The 6,257-nt window shown below is 36.0% G+C and overlaps 1 long non-coding RNA gene across 1 annotated transcript; it reads right to left on the bottom strand.

Annotated features, from left to right (window-relative positions):
• Positions 1–755: 755 nt before the first annotated feature.
• LOC148115108 (uncharacterized) lies at positions 756–5,624 on the bottom strand. The gene is made up of 2 exons (XR_015732178.1): positions 5,542–5,624; positions 756–1,209 (listed from the first exon to the last, which is right to left on the bottom strand). It is a non-coding gene; the product is annotated as an uncharacterized LOC148115108 (long non-coding RNA).
• Between the last annotated feature and the right edge of the window lie 633 nt (positions 5,625–6,257).

The following is a 6,257-nucleotide window of genomic DNA, read 5'->3' as shown; positions in this document are numbered from 1 at the left end:
GGGTCCGTCTCTGGGGTGCCCCTACAGGGATTTAAAAGACTTTTAACTGAAACCGTGGAGAGTCAATGCCACTCGCTAGACATAATACTGGGCTCTGTGGATCTGTATATTCCCTTCTAGCTTAGGTAATTTCAAATGCATTGCACTACAACTCCCAACATCTCAGCGAATGCTTTGGGCCACCATCTCTAGTATGCAAGGTTCTCTTTTGTTCATACTTGATATTGAGCTTGATTTGGCAGGAAACTAGATCAGCTCTGTCATGACGCGCAAGCTGCTGGTGAGGACCTGAACAGGGAGTGAATTGGACTCTAAAAACAGCACTCGATTCCTGATCCATTGTAAATACTGTGTTTTATTGTGGCTAAAATGTATAGCTTCCTCAAATAGCTTATATCTCTCAAAAGATTTTCTCTGATGAGTTGACTGGTTCTCTCTCCTAGACATATTTTGTCTCTTTTCTGCTTTGTTTATGGATTGTGTGTTATTTTTATTGTTTATGAATTGCTGTCATAGACAGTCTTATAAATCAGATAAATGAATAAACCTATTTTTTATGTGTCACTGAAAGAGGGGAATCTTTAGAGTGCAGCCCTTTTTATGACGGGTTATTCTGTAGATTCTCTCGTGCCCTGTTCAAAACACATATCAAGTACCAAGCAACTGATAAGTGAGTAGCACACAGATAGTTGTTGTGGTCTTTGGGAGGAAGGCACATCCTGATCTAGCTTAGTCATAACCAGTGACAGCACTCCTAGATATTGCGTTTTTTATTTGTGTTATGTGTCATGTTTTCCAAGCTACAGAAACAAATAAAACAAAAATGATGCAAGGTGAGAAAAAGGGAATCTCAATTTCAAAAGGTTTGAGGAACAGCGGTTTGCCCAGAGTGTTGACAATGAATACAATTCCTTGAAATCATTATGATGAAGATTCACAATAGCACTGTATGCAACTCCTTATTGTAAACAAAATAATTCCAAATGGCTCTTCATTTCCAATGTAAACAGCACTAATGCCAGACACTTGTTACTGTAGATGAGGCTTGAATAATACCAGTTAAGAGTTTCTGCTGTACCAGAGATCTCATTTTCAAAGTGAACATCATTGCCAAAGCCTTTTACTTCTTGCGTTGTGTGGAGTCCTTTGTGTCAACACGATGTATCTTACCGCACAGTTCCTGATGTCCCTTTGTGGTGCCTGGATACCCTGAATAGTAAACAACCCCAAATTTAGTATTATTTATTTATTAGATACAACTATGTGTCATTCAACACATTCTAGATTCTAGGCGATATGCAGTCAATAAAACAAAATACAAAGTAAAACACAATAATGTAACATCATTTCAAACCCCAAAGCAATCTCCTTTTCTGCAGCTGCTTTCAGTCAAGTGGCAGCCTTGGCCTGAAGGCTATTTGAAAAATTGCTTTTCTGAAAAGATAATGGAATGGGATGAACTTGACCTCAGAGAGTTAAACTACAGTAATCCAGAACAAGGGCACTATGACATATGTCATAATTGCATGGATTAGTCAGACAGACAGACAAGGAAATAGGTAGATAGTTTGAAGACTTGCCACCCTGGTGAGCAGAACAACAGTAACAAAGAAATATTTATTTAGAACCAATTGTATGAACTTAGTTTTCTGTCTGTCTCTTTTTGGCCAATAATCTATCAGTGGCAACTGTATGCTTATGTTTATACAAAACAACAGTAGAAAGTAGAAGATGTTAGAGTAAACTGAAGTGAGTACAGTAGTGTCTTTATTGGTATTATTACTGATTAGCCCATAGACCATATCACCATACAAAATAAAATATTCAGAACAAAACATAAAATATGACACAATAGAACCATATGTAGAATGGAATGGAATGGAATAGAATAGAATAGAATAGAATAGAATAGAATGGAATGGAATGGAATGGAATGGAATGGAATGGAATGGAGTGGAGTGGAGTGGAGTGGAGTGGAGTGGAGTGGAGTGGAGTGGAGTGGAATGGAATGGAATGGAATGGAATGGAATAGAATAGAATAGAATAGAATAGAATAGAATAGAATAGAATAGAATAGAATAGAATAGAATAGAATAATAGAATAGAATAGAATTCTTTATTGGCCAAGTGTGATTGGACACACAAGGAATTTGTCTTTGGTGCATATGCTCTCAGTGTACATAAAAAGACAAGATACACTCATCAAGAATCACAAGGCAAAACACCCAGTGACAGTCATGTAAAAGTGAAGAACAAAAAACAAATTAAATAAAAAGGGAAAAGTTACCTTGAGGTAAGATGGGCAGCCTATAAATGTTACAAATGAATGAATGAATGAACAAACAAACAAACAAACAAACTAAATAAATAAATAAATAAAGAATGAATGCAATATTGTATTTCTGAGTAATTTTTTAAAAGATTGTATGATTTCGGGGGGGGGGGTATTTGGACTTCCCAAATATCTTAGTTTAATCCAGATTTCTTTTTATTTTTCTATTGTTTTAAACCTATGTTATTTGTGCTTCAGGGAACCAAGGAAAGAAATAGACATTATATGGATAAATGGTTACGATTTCAAAATATTTCATGTATAATGATTTTGCAAACTTGTCAAGAGCCTGAACTGTATAAGGAACATGATTTGGGAGGCAGATGGCTGCGAAAGCTGACACAGAATATATCTGCATCAATTCCTGAGCCAGGTTACAATCTCCTATGAGACTGCCATCTTCCATGGTTCTGCCCATCTGGTAGGATAAGCAGAGAAATTGCACTTTGGGTCCCTTTAATCAAACATTTGGGCCATTTATTCGGAATCTAGAAACACATCTTCTCTGTCATGGCACAATCCTTCTGGAACAATATTCCCCACAGATCCATGTAATTCCCACCTTCAAGATGTCCCTGAAGTCTTTAAAATCTACCTGGCCTTGAAGTTAAGTATTGGTTATATATTTTGTCTGAGGCAATGTCTTTGTCTAGATGCATGGAGTTTTCTTTTTATTGTTTTCTATTTTTAAATGAAAGCTGCTCATAATCATTTTGGAGCAGGGCACCCTCCAAATCATTCATATTTATTGACCAATTCTATCATTCATATACAAGGTTTTGAATAATAATCATTCATGTATTTATCAATCACTTTATTCTGTCTTCAGTGCAATTACATCTTCCATGCCTCTCCAAAGGCTGTGATGTATACCTCAGGAAACAGCCACTGTAGCAGTACAAGTGGCAGATATTGAGCAAAAAGCAAAAACAATTATTCAAACTTCCATACTGCCTGAATCATAAAATCATTAAAGCAGGTTGCTGCAAAGAACTCCACAATAATTGAAAGGCCTATGAATAGACCATTGATAATGGATTTATATTTCAGTCAGTTGCTCAGTGGTGTGGATTAAGAGGGAAAAAACTGTAACTGTTTAAAATAACTATTTTCTTGAAAATGCATAGAAAAATACTAGACAATGTGTCGATTGTTTTCTAATAGATCAGCAAGAAAAACAAAATTAATTTCCAAATCACACCTTTGTTTTATTAATTTCTCAGAAGCCAGATTAAACTCTACAGTATGTCTAAAGGGCTCAGTCTTAGTACAATGTAAAATCTGCATTCTTAGCTTCCCCAACAATCTGTTATTGCCTCCAATGCTACTTCTAGAATGTATGTTTCTCTTAAGTATAGAGAGTCAACTATCTTGAACTGCCAACAATGATGGGTTGGTAAGGTGCTCAACAGCAAAGATGTCTGTACCTGGCCTTCTTCTTACTTCTCTCGGGTGCAATTGTGGACAATGTCTTACATCATCCTATACTTCTAGTCCATAGAGTTACTATATATATATGACAAGGGATCATCTTGTCCTTCAACAAAGATGGCAGTTTTTTAGCTTTCTTTATGTTCTTACTTACCTTTATTCTTTCCTTCCTTTGATTTGTCCTTCTAATTATTGTTCCACATTGTTTATAGAAGTAACTGAGCATGGACAATACCATGTACAATGAATTTTTGTCTTGACAATCAGAAATGCTAACCCCAGCATCTTTGGAAGAAGTACTGACTGCTGGCTCTCAAAAGAGCTTTTCCAATAATTAGCCAAACTGACATCTTATTAATATTGATATAATCCATACCAAACTACCCAGAAGTAGTTTAAATATGTCAAGTAACATTTTTCACAATAAAATAGTAAGAACTAATATGACTGTCTAAAAAGGGATTTTTAAAGAACAAGGTTGGCATCTGCTTGACTTTAATTTATATATGTTTTCTAATTTCTATTAAACAACATGCTTCTCTTAAACTTGGCTCCTTGCTAAGCATGCAAAAAGAATTGATATTATCCTTTCTTTCTTTCTTGTCTGTAGGAGGGTTGCTAAGAGACTGAATTCCTTAAATGTTTAAAAGAAAATATCTTGGAGCATTAGTAACAAAATGAGTCAAAATGATTTTTTTTGATGCTATAATTTTTCTTGTTATTTAGTCCTACCCAATATGGAGACCTCGTACAATGCCAATGCCATGTTTCTGATTTTGGAAATTGAAAAAGCAAACAAGGAATTTTAGGGGGGGAAAGTCAACCACATATTATCTTGGCAAGATCCTTAAATCATCACCTTGTTAATATGAGCTAAAGCTGGAATTTCTTCAACAGCACTATTGTAAGTTTCTTCTGGATTCAATTACGTTTGCCCCACATCATGTTATAGTTCTAAAGTCTTCAATATTTTATCTGGACGTGGAATTAAGCAGCTCCAGCATCTGAAAAATTAGATAACTGCTGCCAAAGAATTGGCTTAAATTAACTTAAAATTTTAATAATAGCTGATTTTGCTTTTGGACCTCAATCTGCAGGTACCTCAGGTCATACTATTTTAGTGACAGGAGCTGTAAGTGTTGGAAGCACAGTCTTGAGTTTCCTGCTTGGAATTTTCAGCCCTTGGAACTTGCTTGCCTGTTCAATGTGTTTTCTGTTTTAATAATCATGCCATTCCTATCTTTAGATCTTATAAATGGTGTGCCAAAATCAGAAGAGTTCAACCTCAAGGCCCAGAGCTGCATATAACCCTTGGAGCCTTTCTACTGCAACTCCTTGAGCCCTATTTAAAATAAAATTCTTGAAAATTGGTAGCATAGATTCACAGTTATAGACCCCCATATTGGTTTAACATAAACCTTACTCATATGATAAAGAACTTCCATGATACGTGTGTCAGCTCCATTGCCGGCTACAATCTAGCAGGAATGCAATGTAAAAGAAAATAGTTCAAGTTCTTTTGCTATGCCTATATCTAAAGTACATTTGCCTGTTATATCCCTTTCCTCCCAGTTCCCATTCTTCTTCTTATGGAGCAAAATTTGATAGAAATTCTGACTTTCTGGCCTCAGAAAGAATCTAATATCCAAAGTTTGCAACTTTTCTCCTGAAGACAAGAAGTAATTGTCAGGACAAAGACTGTGATGCAGTGGTGGGATTCAACAGGTGTAACAACCGGTTTGCTGAGCGCATGCTCAGGGGTGGGCAGGCGGACCCACCTGATCGTTGGAACAAACTGGTTTGCTCTCAGTTGATCGTCGAAGCTCCCGGTTCGCTGAATAGGCTGAATCCCACTCCTGCTCTGATGACATAATCAACACATTTTGAAAACAAAATGGGTAAACATGATGTAAAGGAAAAGGTAGAGGCATAACGGGTATAATATGTATCGAAAATGGTTTGCAAATCGAACAAGTTACATGTGGCATGTCTCAAGAAAGCCCTTCAAATTCTTCCCCAAATTTAGCCCCTGCCCATGTGAACGATCTATTTTGCCCACAAGGGTTAGACTGGTTCTTACAAATGTAAAAGTGGTTTCAATGCACCCCTGGTGGCCAATTGGTTGTCTTTTAGTTCTGTTTTCTTCATGACATCTCATCTTATTCTGTTATTCATTAGGGTTCTTATTTTTCTGGTTACTGCTTTTGTTCCACCCTCTTCCATCAGTTATCTTATTTCCTGAATAATTTCTCTCTTTCCTGTACTATATTTATGATACAATCATAAATATTGTCATTTTTTTTCCTTTTCAGTTTCTCCTTGATTAAATTCTTACTTCAGATCCTTGTCATTAAATTAACTTGTAACAGTTTTATTTTCTTTACACAGGCTATCACTTCCTGTTCAAGTTCTTCAGAGTTCATGGTTTATTTTCTACCATAACAACATATGTTTGATGTGTTAATGTAGATTGCTACATTAAATAAAAGGATTG

Source organism: Pantherophis guttatus, chromosome 2 (assembly GCF_059756535.1).
Source record: "Pantherophis guttatus breed Tessera chromosome 2, ASM5975653v1, whole genome shotgun sequence".
NCBI classification, from domain to species: domain Eukaryota; kingdom Metazoa; phylum Chordata; class Lepidosauria; order Squamata; family Colubridae; genus Pantherophis; species Pantherophis guttatus.
This window is presented reverse-complemented; position numbering and strand designations above follow the sequence as displayed.